The sequence below is a fragment of the Grampus griseus genome (assembly GCF_964374135.1).
Source record: "Grampus griseus genome assembly, chromosome: 20".
In the NCBI taxonomy this organism is placed as follows: domain Eukaryota; kingdom Metazoa; phylum Chordata; class Mammalia; order Artiodactyla; family Delphinidae; genus Grampus; species Grampus griseus.
Window position 1 is genome coordinate 25,607,242 of NC_139014.1, and position 17,634 is coordinate 25,624,875.

A 17,634-nucleotide genomic window follows, 5' to 3' on the forward strand; every position below is an offset into this window, starting at 1 on the left:
AGCAGCAGAGCTTCTAGACTGGAAGCTCCCTGAGGGCAGAGGCTGTGTTTCTGTCACACTGTATCCCAGCATGTTGAGAGATAGGTGGCACAGAGCGGGGTCTCAAAAAATCATTGAGCACGTTTAAGTAAATGGATGATTGATGAATGAATGTGCCAGGTTGAAACCTAAGTTTGTCTGATTCTAAAGCCTATGATTGTTCTAATATGTCTTATCTATATGATAATAATTATTTTAGCAATAGTTATTATTAATTCCTTACTATGGGCAGGGCTGGAACTTGGGAATGGTTAGTGAGGTACTGACCTTGAGCACAAAATTTAAGGGGGCACCAAAAAAAAAAAAAAAACCTCAGTAATCAACATAAATAACATTTTAATAAAATGTCAAAATTTTAAATAAAGACAGGATCAGTAACAGTACTATGCCAAGCCATATCGGAGCCTGAGGCAAAAGGAAAAATCAGCGTGAGCTTTCGGTAAGAACATCTACTTGTTTGTCTGTCCATCTATCCATCTATATAATACATATTTACCAAGTGCCTACCATTTGCCAGGCCTTCTGCTTGGCACCAAGAATACCACAAAGAATCAAAAGATCGTGGTCCCTGTTCTCCTGGAGACAAACATTAAATAAATAATCACAACAGTAGCTAGATACTTATACATTGGAATAAACAATACAATGGAAAGGAATATATTGGGAGCTCAGAGAATGCCTCTCTGATAAGAGAACATCTGAGCAGTGTTAGGTAGGTTGAAAAGCAAGGAAGACAGGAATACAGGTAAGGGAAATAGCTTGTGCAGAGGTCCTGAGGCAGGAAGTCCTAGCACATATCAGGAACTGAGTGTGGCTGGAACCCTGAGAGCAGGGGAAGGGAGTTCCTGATGGGGCTGGAGAGGGGGCAGGAGTCAGATTGCACAGGCAACACCAGGCCTTGTTATGGAGATGGGGTTTATCCTGAGGACAGCACAAAGCCTTTGGTGTGTTTTAAACAGGGAAAGCGTGATCAGTTTTACATTTTGGGGAGCTCACTCTGAGTGGTTTGTGAAGAATGGATTCAGGGAGGCCAACGGTGGAGACACCAGTTAGGAGGCTGCTGCAGTCCTCCAGGTGAAAATGATCAGGCTGGACTCAGCCATGGCCATGGGAAGGAGGATCTTGATGATGGCAGTGATTGGCTGGGACGCCCAGCTCATCTGCCTAAGTGGGGTGGGGTCGGGTCTCGGGACCAAGGGCTGCTTACTGTGGTGAGGAAGCCTGGAGGAGCAGCAGGTCTGCGTTGCCAGGTAGGCAAGACCCATGACTCAGTTCCCTCAGAATGGGTCACTCAGATACCAAATGGGCATAGCCACCCACAGCAGTGGCTTTGTGTTAACTGGGCAGGCCCATCCTCTTAGAGTTTGTCCAATAAGACACATTACTTCAAAGACCTAGCCTTGGGTTCGTGCCCCGGTCCAGGAAGAGCCCACATGCCGCGGAGCGGCTAGGCCCGTGAGCCATGGCCGCTGAGCCTGCGCGTCCGGAGCCTGTGCTCCGCAACGGGAGAGGCCACAACAGTGAGAGGCCCGCGTACCGCAAAAAAAAAAAAAAAAAAAAAAAAGACCTAGCCTCACTGGGTCTCAGTACCCTCATCCAGAAATGGGAACCTATGTCAAGGGTTGGGGCGGGGGTGTCAACTGAGGTGTCATCCATAGAGCACCTCACACAATACCTGGCACAGAGTAGGTGCTCTGCAAATCTAAGCCCTTTTTCTCCCTCCTGTGACCAGGTGTCTCCCCTTCCTGGTGGGCCAGGTGGCAATGGGCTGTCTGTAGGATTACAAGTCTCGGGTTTTGTTAGCACCCCTGGATGCCTTCTTCCCTTGCTAAGCCCAATCTACCTGTTGGCCCTGCAACATCAGACCTTTCCCTGTGCCCAAGAGTTCCCACCCCATTCTCCCCTGCCCTCCCTTCCATCCTTCCTGGAAGACTCAGGTGGCCCCAAAGCCTGGAAGCTACCAGATGTTCTCACTTCATGGATGATTCCTGACTTTTGGTTTTGGCCTTTCAACCCCTGTTAAAATGCTCTGGTTAGTTACTCCCACTTTAGTATGAAGAGAGGCTCAGAGACCTGATTTCAGGATGGCCTCTGAGTGAGAAAAAAATTAAACGCACTGGGCAACTAAGCATTAGGGCTGTGGAGATGCCCTAAAAGGGCCTAAAGGAGAAAGCTGAGGACAATAGAGGCAGACTTTGCTCATTTCCTGATTTTTCCCTTTTTCAGATTGGGCAACCTCCTTCCTCTCCCCAAAGACATGTCAAAAAAGATGGTAAATACTACTCATACCGGCATGATACCACCTTGATACAGATTCACAAAGAAGGTACTTTGTAATTTTTAAATCCCTGAATTCACATTGAAGGTATTGAAGGTGGGGTTTCGTTACTAAATTGTTTTATTTTCATCATTTGACAGATGATTAAAATAACCTGCTGGGTTGCAAACTTCTCTGGAGCCTCCAGGGTGTAATCTGAAACTGGCCCCTATACTTGGAGGGCAGGGAGAGAATGAAGAGAGAGGCGGCTGCTCCAGATTGGTTGATGGCAGGTTTAAAAAGCCAGGGAGGGACTTCCCTGGCGGTCCAGTGGTTAGGACTCCGGGCTTCCACTGCAGGGGGCGCGGGTTCATCCCTTGTCAGGGAACTAGGATCCCGCATACCATGAGGGGTGACCAATAAAATAAAATAAAACTCAATAAAAAGCAAGAGAATTTATGCATGAGGCTCGTCTTGGACGCTGCAAGATAGTAGATCTCTGCACCTGCCCGGCCAGAATCTTAGAAGTTTTATATAGAGGCCGTAACTGGGCTCAGGCACAGACACCATGCAGATGGTCTTAACACCACCTTAGTCTCTCAAGGCTGCATCCTTGGGGAGCTTCTGGGAGCAAGGAAGTGAAGCTGAATGCACATTCCAAGGACAGAGGAAGGGGGTGAGCAGCCTCTGATCACCCAGGTCCAGCTTGCAGGTCAAACTCAAGGTCACATCCTCTCAATGACCTCCCCCTACACTCCACCCCTAGTGACCATGACCAGCTCTAACAATCTCACATGCCCCCCTTCTTCCTCAGGGGTCCTGAGAACCAAACCAAGGGGTTTCACTAGCACGGAAGTGGATCCTTCTTGGCCGCTATCAGGCTACATTGGAGGCAGATGCCTCAGCAACAATACAGGCACATGCAAGAGAAGCACAGGTTAAGACAATAATTCCCCAAATCAGTGGCAGCTTTTCCCACCAAGAGCCGCCTGTTCAGAACCACTGATTTATAAGTCCCCTAGGCTGGGGGTGGGATCACTCAGGGCATTCCTGTGTCCTCATGTGATTTAATAAAGACAACACAGTAGCAGACAGAAGACTCACCAGGTATGAACACACAACATTCTGCTTGGCTAATGGCACAGGTGCCTCCTGGCGAGGCAGTGATGATGTCCAGGGCCATCCTATGTTGGAAGACAGCTTTTCTCATTAGAGACATGTCAGTGTTCAGTAAGGACAGGCTTTGTGGGCCTTCATTCAGGGCTTGCTGGGGGATTTAATAAGGGCCTCCGTGTGTGCTACAGTGTCCTCCAGGCTGATGGAGGGGACAAAGATGGTGGCCAAATGATGGTACTGGTGGGAAACAGAATGTGTGTCCCCGGCCTCGAGGAGAGGGAGGTGGCAGCTTTAGGAACTTGACCTGGTTGTGTGCACCATTCACCTTGGCCAGGGGAGGCAGCACTGTCAGGTGTGAGGAGATGGACTGGGGGCAGGACAGGCCAGACCAGGACCCCAGGCTAGGGGCATCAGCTTCCTGATTGCCAGGGGGTGTCAGTGCCTTCTGAGTTGGAACATGGAAACAGTGAGGACTGCCTCAGGTCTTGCAGGTGAACCCAAATGTCTTTCCACCTATCCTGACCCCACAAGGGCTTGTTCATGATCATCTACCCCTTGGCTTCCCTTTGTCCAAGCCTTAGGGTTAATCCCTTTAGAACAGCCGGTCAGTGCAAAGGGTTAACAGCCAGGGCTCATGAGTGCTCACCAGCCAAACTGCTCTGAGTGCAGCCCACTGGCTGCTGTGGTTCATTTCTCCCTGAGAGGCTCTCTGTGGACGAGGGCTGTGTACAGCACTAAGAGCTGTTGCTCTGTGGGGTTATTGGCTTTTTTTTCCTCTTAGCGTAAAGCCTTTGAGCTCCATCCAAGTTGTTGCGTGTATTAATTATTTGTTTCTTTTATGGCTGTGGCTGGTAGTATTCCACGGTATGGATGTACTAGTCTGTTTAAGCATTCACCCATTGAAGGACATTTGGACTGTTTCCAGTTTTGGGTTATTACAAGTAAAGCTGCTCTGAATAATTGTGTAGTTTTTAAGACTGATTTTAGCCTCATCAGTAGGCTTGTCTCTCCCTATATAAATAACTTGGCCTAAAATGTCCCACAGAGAAAAAGAGCCAACCCCCCCCCAAAAAAACCCAAAAAAACAAAGCCCTAGGAAAATCAACCTTCTGTCCTCTGCTAATAATAAAGTTAAATATATCAAATCAAAATCTTCAAGAAAAGTATATAAGCTCTTGATCTTTTCTTATGAGTCAGATATTCAACTTTCCATTAGGCAAAATTTAGGGTGAAACCCAAACTGAAAACCTATTTTTTTCTCTCAAAATTGTGATTTACAAATGAGGTTGACAACCAGGTGCTGGGGTAGCATTTACCATCAGTTGATTTATTTGTGGATTGATTGACCAGCTGACTAACAAGTGGTTACTGAGAGCCTACGAAAGCCCAGGGCAAGACAATTAGGAATAGTGGTAAGCAAAATGGAGCTGTGTTCTCATGGCAGCTAGATAGTGAAGAAATAACCACACAAATAATCTCAAATTATAAAATGTGATAAGTGATCTGAAGAAAAAGCCCAGGATGGTCTATAAGAGAATAGGAAATCCTAAATTGGGTTTGGGGGCAAGGGAGTTCCCTCCTAGGTATTGCCATTTTGGCTACGATCTGCAATAGTGAGAGTGAGCTAGGGACAGAATAGGAGGAAAGCACTCCAAGAAGAATGTTGAGAAAAACTGAAGGAGTTTGAAATGAACTGCCTTCTTCCAAAAAAAATAAAAGGTTGCTGGGTGTCTTCTCTAGGGTCCTCTTCTGGATGATCTGATTTTGAAAGGGCTTGTACCTTTCATTGTCTTTGCATTGTTTTAGGACCTAGTAAATTGTAGAAAACTTATAGCCACGCATATAATCCTTATCTACAGAACTGCAAATGAATTTTGTCTGGTGGAATACCATTGATTATTGCCCTGTGTATATTGACCAAATTTGCATCTATTTGTAAATTTATTTCAGCTTTCCTCATTACTAATAAATGTGTACGTTGTTTGCATTCTCCATTAAGTTACTTTTCATGTGTGGTATAAGGAAAGGTCCAGCCTCATTCTTTTGCATATGGGTATACGGTTGTTCCAACACTATTTGTTGACAAGACTATCCTTTCCCCATCGAGTTGATCTGGCACTGTAAATGAATTAAAGAAGGAGGCCATTAGACTGAGGTAGTTCTAATATCTTAGCTGCCTATATAAGCAAACCAAATCTAAGCCTATAAGTGCTTCAAGGTTAAGAAATTGAAACTTAAGGAAAACCAATCACAAACAGCCAACTAGGTTTCCCAAATAAGGCAATGGCTTAAGCTATAGCCAATCAAATAATTTCCTTGTTTTGCTTTTCCCTTTTCTCTATAAAAGGCTTTCCCCCAGTTCCTGTTGGTGGAGCGCTGCTAACCACTTGTGGTTTGGTGCTGCCCACTTCTAGTTGATTTTTGCTCAAATAACTCCTAAAATGTTTAATATGACTCAGTTTATCTTTTAACAGCACCCTTGTCAATAACCGTTTGGCCATAAATGTAAGGGTTTATTTCTAGACTCTCAATTCCATTTTATTTATCTATATGTTTATCCTAATACCAGTACCATACTGTCTTGATTAGCTTTGTAGTTTGTTTTGAAGTCAAGAATTGTGAGTGCTCCAACTTTGTTTTTCTTTTTCAAGATTTTTTTTTCTTTTGCTATTCTTGGTCTCTTGTATTTCCATACAAATTTTATGATCAACTTGTTATTTTCTGCAATATAACTACCTCAGATTTCGATAGCAATTACACTGAATCTATAGATGAATTGGGGGAGTATTACTAACTTAACAATATTAAATCTTCCAATCCGTGAACATGGGATATCTTTCCATTTATTCAGCTTATTTCTAATTTCTTTCAATGATGTTTCTTAGTTTTCAGTGTACAAGTCTTGCATTTGTTTTGTTAAATTTATTCCTAAGTATTTTATTCTTTTTGAGGCTATTGTAAGTGCAATTGTTTTCTTTCTTTTTTTAACATCTTTATTGGAGTATAATTGCTTTACAATGGTGTGTTAGTTTCTGCTTTATAACAAAGTGAATCAGCTATACGTATACATATATCCCCATATCTCCTCCCTCTTGCGTCTCCCTCCCACCGTCCCTATCCCACCCCTCTAGGTGGACACAAAGCACTGAGCTGATCTCCCTGTGCCATGTGGCTGCTTCCCACTAGCTGTTTGGTAGTGTATATATGTCCATGCCACTTTCTCACTTTGTCCCAGCTTACCCTTCCCCCTCCCCATGTCCTCAAGTCCATTCTCTACATCTGCGTCTTTATTCCTGTCCTGCCCCTAGGTTCTTCAGAACCATTTTTTTTTTTAGATTCCATATATATGTGTTAGCATACGGTATTTGTTTTTCTCTTTCTGACTTACTTCACTCTGTATGACAGTCTCTAGGTCCATCCACCTCGCTACAAATAACTCAATTTCATTTCTTTTTATTGTTGAGTAATAGTCCATTGTATATATATGTCACATCTTCTTTATCCATTCATCTGTCGATGGACACTTAAGTTGCTTCCATGTACTGGCTATTGCATATAGAGCTGCAGTGAACATTGTGGTACATTACTCTTTTTGAATTATGGTTTTCTCAGGGTATATGCCCAGTAGTGGGATTGCTAGGTCATATGGTAGTTCTATTTGTAGTTTTTTAAGGGACCTCCTTACTGTTCACCATAGTAGCTGTATCAATTTACATTCTCACCAACAGTGCAAGAGGGTTCCCTTTTCTCAACACCCTCTCCAGCATTTATTGTTTGTAGATGTTTTGATGATGGCCATTCTGACTGGTGTGAGGTGAGTCCTCACTGTAGTTTTAATTTGCATTACTCTAATAATTAGTGATGTTGAGCATCTTTTCATGTGTTTGTTGGCCATCTGTATGTCTTTGGAGAAATTTCTATTTAGGTCTTCTACCCATTTTTTGATTGGGCTGTTTGTTTGTTTGTTTTTTGGCTGTGTTGGGTTTCATTGCTGTACGTGGGCTTTCTCTAGTTGTGGTGAGCAGGGGCTACTCTTTGTTGTGGTGTGCAGGCTTCTTATTTGCGGTGGCTTCTCTTGTTGCAGAGCAGGGGCCCTAGAGTGCTCAGGCTTCAGTAGTTGAAGTGCATGGGCTCTAGGGCGTGTGGGCTTCAGTAGTTGTGGCTCAAAGGCTCTAGAGCGCAGGCTCAGTAGTTGCGGCGCATGGGCTTAGTTACTCCACAGCATGTGGGATTTTCCCGGACCGGGGATCAAACCTGTGTCTTCTGCATTGGCAGGCGGATTCTTAACCACTGTGCCACCAGGGAATTCCGGGTTGTTTGTTTTTTTAATATTGAGCTGCATAAGCTGTTTGTACATTTTGGAGATTAATCCCTATCAGTTGCTTCATTTGCAAATATTTTCTTCCATTCTGAGGGTTGTCTTTTCGTCTTTTTGTTTTAAAATTTATTTATTTATTTATTTGGCTGCATTGGGTCTCAGTTGTGGCAGGATCTTCGTTGCAGCACGTGGGATCTTCTTTGTAGCCTGTGGGCTCAGTTGCGGTGTGTGGGCTGTCTAGTTGTGGCACATGGGCTCTAGAGCGCATGGGCTCAGTAGTTGCAGTGCTCGGGCTTAGTTACCCTGCGGCATGTGGTATCTTAGTCCCCAACTATGGATCGAACCTGTGTCCCCTGCATTGGAAGGCAGATTCTTAACCACTGGACCACCAGGGACGTCCCTGTCTTTCTGTCTCGTTTATGGTTTCCTTTGCTGTGCAAAAGCTTTTCAGTTTAATTAGGTCCCATTTGTTTATTTTTGTTTTTATTCTCATTACTCTAGGAGGTGAGACAAAAAAGATCTTGCTGCGATTTATGTCAAAGAGTGTTCTGCCTATGTTTTCCTCTAAGAGTTTTATAGTGTCTGGCCTTACTTTTAGGTCTTTAATCCATTTTGAGTTTATTTTTGTGTATGGTGTTAGGGAGTATTCTAATTTTATTCTTTTACATGTAGATGTCCAGTTTTCCCAGCACCACTTATTGAAGAGGCTGTATATTCTGGCCTATTTTATCATAGATTAAGTGACCATAGGTGTGTGGGTTTACCTCTGGGCTTTCTATCTTGTTCTATTGATCTTTATTTCTGTTTTTGTGCCAGTACCATACTGTCCTGATTACTGTAGCCCTGTAGTATAGCTTGAAGTCAGAGAGCCTGATTCCTCCAGCTCCGTTTTTTTCCCCTCAAGATTGCTTTTGTTATTCGAGGTCTTTTGTGTTTCCATACAAATTGTAAAATTTTTGTTCTAGTTCTGTGAAAAATGCCATTGATAATTTGATAGGGATTGCATTGACTCTGTAGATTGCTTTGGGTAGTATAGTCATTTTCACAATCTTGATTCTTCCAATCCCAGAACATGGTATATCTCTCCATCTGTTTGTGTTATCTTTGATTTCTTTCATCAGTATCTTATAGTTTTCTGTGTACAGGTCTTTTGCCTTCTTAGATAGGTTTATTCCTAGGTATTTTATTCGTTTTGTTGCAGTGGTGAATGAATGGCATCGTTTCCTTAATTTTTCTGATCTTTCGTTGTTAGTGCATAGGAATGCAAGAGATTTCTGTGCATTAATTTTGTATCCTGCAACTTTACCAAATTCATTGATTAGCTCTAGTAGTTTTCTGGTGGCATCTTTAGAATTTTCTGTGTATAGTATCATGTCATCTCCAAACAGTGACAGTTTTACTTCTTCTTTTCCAATTTAGATTCCTTTTATTTCTTTTTCTTCTCTGAGTGCTGTGGCTAGGACTTCCAAAACTATTGCAAATAAGAGTGGCAAGAGTGGACATCCTTGTTTTGTTCCTGATTTTAGAGGAAATGTTTTCAGTTTTTCACCATTGAGAATAATGTTTGCTGTGGGTTTGTCATATACAGCCTTTATTATGTTGAAGTAGGTTCCCTCTATGTCCCTTTCTGGAGAGTTTTTGTCATAAATTCGTGTTGAATTTTGTTGAAAGCTTTTTCTGCATCTACTGAGATGATCATATGGTTTTTATTCTTCAATTTGCTATATTGAAGAATCCTTGCATCCCTGGGCTAAATCCCACTTGATCATGTGTATGATCCTTTTAGTGTGTTGTTGGATTTGGTTTGCTAGTATTTTGTTGAGGATTTTGGGGTCTATGTTCATCAGTGATATTGGCCTGTAATTTTCTTGTTTTGTGATATCTTTGTCTGGTTTGGTATCAGGGTGATAGTGGCCTTGAAGAATGAGTTTGGGAGTGTTCCTCCCTCTGCAATTTTTTGGAAGAGTTTGAGAAGGGTAAGTGTTAGCTCTTCTCTAAATGTTTGATAGAATTCACCTGTGAAGCCATCTGGTCCTGGATTTTTGTTTGTTGAAAGATTTTTAATGACAGTTTCAATTTCATTACTTGAGTTTGGTCTCTTCACATTTTCTATTTCTTCCTGGCTCAGTCTTGGAAGGTTGTACCTTTCTAGGAATTTGTCCATTTCTTCCAGGTTGTCATTTTATTGGCATGGAGTTGCTTGTAGTAGTCTCTTAGGATGTTTTGTATTTCTGTGATGTCAGTTGTAACTTCTCCTTTTTCATTTCTAATTTTATTGATTTGAGTCCTCTCCCTTTTTTCTTGATGAGTCTGGCTAAAGGTTTATTAATTTTGTTTATCTTCCCAAAGAACCAGCTTTTAGTTTTATTGATCTTTGCTATTGTTTTTGTTTGTTTGTTTCTATTTCATTTATTTCTGCTCTGATCTTTATGATTTCTTTCCTTCTATTAACTTTGGGTTTTGTTTGTATTTCTTTCTCTAGTTGCTTTAGGTGTAAGGTTCGGCTGTTTTTTGAGATTTTTTGTTTGTTTGTTTCTTGAGGTAGAATTATATTGCTATAAATTTCCCTCTTAGTACTGCTTTTGCTGCATCCCATAAGTTTTGTGTTTTTGTGTTTTCATTGTCATTTTTTTCTAGGTCTTTTTTGATTTCCTCTGATTTCTTCAGTGATCTCTTGGTTATTTAGTAGCATATTGTTTAGCCTCCATGTGTTTGCGATTTTTACAGGTTTTTTTTTTTCCTGGTAATTAATTTCTAATCTCTTAGCATTGTCGTCGCAAAAGATGCTTGATACGATTTCAATTTTCTTAAATTTTCTGAGGCCTGATTTGTGACCCAAGATGTGATCTATCCTGGAGAATGCTCTGTGTGCACTTGAGAAGAAAGTGTATTCTGCTGCTTTCAGATGGAATGTCCTATAAATATCAGTTAGGTCTATCTGGTCTAGTGTGTCATTTAAGGATTGTGTTTCCCTTATTAATTTTCTGTCTGGATGCTCTATCCATTGGTGTAAGTGGAGTGTTAAAGTCCCGCCCTATTACTGTGTTACTGTTGATTTCCCCTTTTATGGATGTTTGCATTTGCCTTACGTATTGAGGTGCTCCTATGTTGGGTGCATAAATATTTACAATTATTTTACCTTCTTCTTGGATTGATCCCTTGATCATTATGTAGTGTCCTTCCTTGTCTCTTGTAACAGTCTATTTTAAAGTCTGTTTTGTCTGATATGAGTATTGCTACTCCAGGTTTCTTTTGATTTCCATTTGCATGGAGTATCTTTTTCCATCCTCTCACTTTCAGTCTGTATGTGTCCCTAGGTCTGAAGTGGATCTCTTGTAGACAACATATATATGGGTCTTATTTTTGTATCCATTCAGTCAGTCTGTGTCTTTTGGTTGACGCATTTAATCCATTTTCATTTAAGGTAATTATTGATATGTATTTTCCTATTACCATTTTCTTAATTGTTTTGGGTTTATTTTTGTAGGTCTTTTTCTTCTCTTGTTTTTCCTGCCTAGAGAAGTTCCTTTAGCATTTGTTGCAAAGCTGGCTTTGTGGTGCTGATTTCTCTTAGCTTTCCTTGTCTGTAAAGTTTTTGATTTCTCCATCAAATCTGAATGAGAGCCATGCTGGGTAGAGTAATCTTGATTGTAGGTTTTTCCCTTTCATCACTTTAAATATATCCTACCACTCCCTTCTGGCCTGTGGAGTTTCTGCTGAAAAATCAGCTGATAACTTTATGGGGATTCCCTTGTATGTTATTTGTTGCTTTTCTCTTGCTGTTTTTAATAGTTTTTCTTTGTATTTAATTTTGATTAGTTTGATTAATGTGTGTCTTGATATGTTTCTCCTAGGTTTATACCATATGGGACTCTCTTCCTGGAGTTGATTGACTATTTCCTTTACCATGTTAGGGAAGTTTTCAACTATAATCTCTTCAAATATTTTCTCAGACCCTTTCTCTTTCTCTTCTTCTTCTGAGACCCCTATAATTTGAATGTTTGTACGTTTAATGTTGTCCCAGAGGTCTCTGAGATTGTCCTCAATTCTTTTCATTCTTTTTTTCTTTATTCTGCTCTGCGGCAGTTATTTCCACCATTTGTTCTTCCAGCTCACTTATCCGCTCTTCTGCCTCAGTTATTCTGCTACTGATTCCTTCTAGTACATTTTTAATTTCAGTTATTGTGCTGTTCAACACTGTTTGTTTGTTCTTTAGTTCTTCTAGGTCCTTGTTAAATGTTTCTTGTGTTTTCTCCATTCTATTTCCAAGATTTTGCATCATCTTTACTATAATTACTCTGAATTCTTTTTCAGGTAAATTGCCTATTTCCTCTTCATTTATTTGGTCTTGTTGGTTTTTACCTTGCTCCTTCATCTGCAACATATTTCTCTGTCTTCTCATTTTGTCTAACTTACTGTGTTTGAGGTCTCCTTTCTGCAGGCTGTAGGGTCATAGTTCCTCTTGCTTCTGTGTCTACCCCCAGTGGGTGAGGTTGGTTTAGTGGCTTGCCTAGGCTTACTGGTGGGAGGGACTGGTATCTGCATTCTGGTGGGTGAAGCTGGATCTTTTCCCTTTGCTGGGCAGGGCTACATCAGGTGGTGAGTATTGGGGTGTCTGTGGGCTTAGTCTGACTTTAGGCATACTGTCTGATGAGTGTGGGTTTGTGTTGCTGTCTTGCTTGTTGTTTGGCATGGGCCATTCAGCACTGGAGCCTGCAGGCAGTCGGGTGGAACTGAGTCTTGGAGTTGAGATGGAGACCTCCGGGAGAGCTCTCGCCAGCTAACATTCCCTGGGGCTGGGAATTCTCTGGCATTCCAGCGTCTTGGACTCGGTGCTCCCACCCCAGAGGCTCAGGCCCGACCTCTGGCCTGGGAACCAAGACCCTGCAAGTCACATGGCTCAGCAAAAAAGGGGGAAAAAAATAAAAGAAAAAGAAGGGCAGGAAGAAAACAAATGAAAACAAACAGACAAACGAAACACAAGACAAACAGCAAAGACAAAAACAAGCATACAACAACAGCAATAATTAAAAACAAACAAACAGACAAACAAAACCCCACAAAAATGGTAAAAGCAAAACCATACAAATAAAAACAAACAAAACACACACATACAACATAAGGAACAGAAACAAAAACAGAGAAAACAAAAAACAAGAGAACAACCAGACAAACAAAAGAATCACAAAATGAAATTGAACAATTAAAAACAAAACTAAGAAACACAAGAAATAAAATGGAAAACGAAAGCAGAATGCAAACTGAAGGAAAAAACAAAACAAACACAAAAACGATAAAAAGTGATAAGAAAAGAACAAAGAAAAAAAGCAAACTAAAAAAAAGGAAAAAGAAAAACAAGGAAAAAACACAGAACAACAAAAAAGTAACATAGAAATAGAAATATAAAAAACTAAACAAAAATAAAAACAAATAATAATAAAAACAGCAACAGAACAAAACAAAATATGAAAAAATAGTAATAATTATATTTTCCTGGGGTCTCAGCTCTCAGTGTCCTTGCCTCTACCGTGAGTCACAGCCAACTTCTTCTCCCCCAGGAGGCCATCCAAAACCTGTAGGTAGGTCTCTGGTCCCTCTGTGGGCACTGTGGGGGCAGCTCAGACTCTGACCTGTCATAACTCCTGAATGTACTAGTCCTGAAAGTTCACAGCTGCTGGAGCTAGATGGGTTTCATTTGTGGGAACACTCATACATTCAGATATTCCATAGATACAGGGTTTACCAAGCCAATCGCGGTGATTTAATCTGTGTTTTGTGCAGCTGCATGGAAAGATTTTTGTTCCTCTTCCTTAATCACCCCATTGTTACCGAAACAGGAGTTTGCTCCTGAGGCTGCCCTGGAGCAATTGGGTCTGCCCTGGTGAGTACAGGACACGGAGGTGGCACGACTGCCTGGGTTATGGGGGCCCCAGCGGTGACAGGTGCGCAGAAAAGCTGGCAGCCACGGGCACGAGAGATCCGGCCTTAGTGGGAGCCTTTCTTAGCACCTGGCAGCTGGCATGAGAAGGTCAGCCCTGGTGGGGGCTTTTCCTAGTGCCTGGTGGGGCAGAGGGCTGGCATGTGGGGAGAGAGAGGCTGCAATGGTGGCTCCACCCCCTGCACGTCACTCAACAGTGGTGCCTTGCTTCTATGGCAGTCTGGGTCTCATCCACAAGCATTCCTGCTTGCGGATTTCCTCCCTCCCATCCCCTCAGGCTGTCTCCTCACATCCAACAGCAGTCTTCCACCCAGGTTTGTGCTCAAAACCCCACATTCCAGCTCTCAGCCACTGTGTGCACTGGCAGACACATGTCCCAGTCTGGGGCACACAGGGCTGTGGCACAGACCACTTGCATACGTCTCACTCTGTCCTGTCTGCCACAAACCGGCCATTTCACCCTCCTCCAACAGCCTCAGATGCTCCCCTTCTGTCCCAACTGATTTCCCCATCGGTGAGGGAGATTCCCAGGATGCAGGAACCTCTCCTCTGCTTCATCTCCCTACCAGGGACTCAAATCCCATCCCGCTTCCTCCCTTCTTCTTTTTCCCTTCTTTCTTTCATCCTACCCAGTTATGTGGGCATCTTTCTTGTCCTTTCTGGTGTTCAAGGTCTTCTGCTAGTGTTCAGCCAGTATTCTGTGAGAATTGTTCCACGTGTAGATGTATTCTTGATGCATTTGTGAAGAGAGATGAACTCCATATCCTCCTACTCCTCCGCCATCTTGGTTTCTTCTCATAAATGATGTTTCTATGTGTAGTGACAAGATTATAGACTCAATAACACATTGAATGTTCTCTAGCACATACAGACGGTTGATAATAGAACACATGAAAAGAAGGGAACATTAACACAAAGTAAAGGGCCAATGAAAATCATTTAAAAATGGAAAAAAATGCTACAACTATTTAATATTTAAAAGTTATCATTCAAAACTAGAAATCTGGGGCTTCCCTGGTGGCACAGCGGTTGAGAGTCCGCCTGCCGATGCAGGGAACACGGGTTCGTGCCCTGGTCCGGGAAGGTCCCACATGCCGCGGAGCAGCTGGGCCCGTGAGCCATGGCTGCTGAGCCTGCGCATCCGGAGCCTGTGCTCCACAACGGGAGAGGCCACAAGAGTGAGCGGCCCGCGTACCGCAAAAAAAAAAAAAAAGTTAGCCAATGTTTCTGGTTTCATGTCCTAGTATTCCATGACATTTATGCATTTTCTCTTTGTATTTCTTCTATTAAAGCATTTATAAAGAACTATAGCCTTTAGCAATTATTCAAACACTGGGCAATGTCAGCAGACATTATTATTCAATAACATAACATCCACATCTCCTAGCAAGAAACATAGTTGAAGTTGCCCATTTAAGGATATATTTTGTTTCCCGAGCTTGTTATTTCTTGAAATACTACTTACATGAGTTGTGAAAATTTATTAGTTTTACAAACTCATTAGCATTTCTTAGCAGCAGAGCTATGAACTTGTACCATGGCAACAGTCTCAAGCTGTTGGATGGAGACCACCTCTCCCATACATGCTCCTGCCCTGATCTCCACACATGCTGATCTTAACCTTGAACTCCAGGTGCCAAGTGTTTCCTGCCGTTGCTCCTGATGTCAGCAAATTCCTTTAAGTCAGTAACTTCTCTCTGTTGAGTGTTAAGCTTTATACTTTCAGGAGAATTATAATACTTTTTTCCATTTTCCCAATTGCTCAACTGAGTTTTCTCGGGACTTGGAATTTAGAAAAACATATAATTTCCTGAGAAATGCTGAGAAGGAATTCCCACATGAAAATGCTAGTAGATGCCCAAGGTGGGCCACAGCAGGGTGGGACTGTTGCCCTGCATCTGAGAGGACCCTCCCTCACAGGTCTCAGGGAGGAGGGGGGGATGCTAGAAGAGGGGAGTTTGCTTGGCCCAGAGGAGCAGGGCCTTGGCTAGGAGGCAGGAAAGTTTGACTTGTCCTTGTTTCTGCTCCTGAGAGCTGTGTGACTCCAGGCAGGACACTCACCCTTTCTGAAACTTTGTCCTTAAAATGGCAAATAGTAGTAATGGGGCAAGTACTGTGCAAGTTGATTTTTATACTGATGATTGTTTCGTGCAATAAAGGCCTTACTACCGCTGTGGAACAGACGCGGAAGCTGAGGGTCAGCAAGGCTAAACGAGGCACAGAAGGTCACAAGCTGACCAATGCGGAGCTTCCAGACTGAGGCTTCCTACGAACAGATGTGTCTGCTTCTGCCCACTGCTGCATTCCAGGATGTTGCCTGAGTGAGTGGCACAGAGTAGGCGTTTAATGTATATATATATACTTATTGAATGAATGAATTCAATTTGAATCTATATTTTCCTGACTGTAAAGCCAGTTAATTTCTCCATTCTGTTTTGCTGTTCTCTGAAGACAAAAAAGCTTGTACTTACAGACGGTCCCTGATTTAGGATATTTTGACTTTACGATGGTGTGAAAGTGATACACATTCAGTAGAAACTGTACTTTGAATTTTGAATTGTGATCTTGTCCTGAGCTGGTGATAGGTGATAGATCCTCTCTTGTGATGCTGGGCAAAACAGCTGCAGCTCTGGGTTGGACATGGGATCACCAGACTCAACACTGACACACTTATAACCACTCTGTACCCAGACAACCATTCTGGTGTTCATTTCAGTGCAGTGTTAAAAAAATTACATGAGCTAGTCAACATTCTATCATAAAATATGCTTTGTATTGGATGATTTTGCCCAACTGTAGCCTAAGGTAAGTGTCCTGAGTACATTTAAGGTGGGCAAAGCTAAGCCATGGTGTTTGGTAGGTTAGGTGTATTAAATGCATTTTTGACTTCTGGTATTTTCAATTTCCAATGGATTTATTGGGAGGTAACTCCATCGTAAATTGAGGAAAGCCTGTACTAAGCCTCTACTACAGGCCAGGTGCCTGGCTTAGTTCCTGATGTGACTTATCTCCCTTCCTCACACAACCGTTTGAGAAATTACTACTTATCCCATTTCCAGATGAGAAGTCATACAATGAGAACTGAAATTATGGGAGAGCAGTAAAAAGCCCTTTTGCAGTCAAAGTTCCTGGAAAATAGCCATCATCCCTTGAACTGGCAGGATGTCACACGGTAGTCCTAGCATGGAGTGTTTTCTGTCTCTGATTTTGGTTGCAACTCAGCTTGGGAGAGTGGTTTCCTGGGAAACCTCCTCCCAGGGCCCCGGCTCTGCCACCTTCTCCCCTAGCTCCAACCCACAGCAGAGAGGCAACCGGGCCTGTTTAGGGCAGTAAGCTGGGAGTCAGGACACCTGGGGTCCAACCCTGCCTCTTTCAGAGTCACCTGCTGCTTCCTCTTCCTGTATTCTACTGATATTTATTGAGAGACTACTACATGCCAGGAGCGACTGTGCTGTATACACAATGAGACGAGTCTTATAGGGAGAGGAGGGAAGTTGACACGGGTGTCTCAGGCTCAAATGCCCCCGCAGGCCTGTCAGAGAGAGCAGCTGGGTATGGCCTGGAAGTGGGGACCCCTGAGGCCTGGGCAGCACCCCTAAGGGGACAGCATCACCACCTCAGTTCCAGTTGGAGGTTAGCTCATGGAAACTTGGGCTCAGGTCTGCTTGGTCTTCCATATTTGCGAAAGAAACGGGCAATATAGATTTTTTTTTCTATTTTTATTTTTTTTAACATCTTTATTGGAGTATAATTGCTTTACAATGGTGTGTTAGTTTCTGCTTTACAACAAAATGAATCAGTCATATATATATACATATGTTCCCATATCTCCTCCCTCCTGTGTCTCCCTCCCTCCCACCCTCCCCACCCCACCCCACCCCTCCAGGTGATCACAAAGCACCAAGCTGATCTCCCTGTGCTTTGCGGCTGCTTCCCACTAGCTATCTACCTTACGTTTGGTAGTGT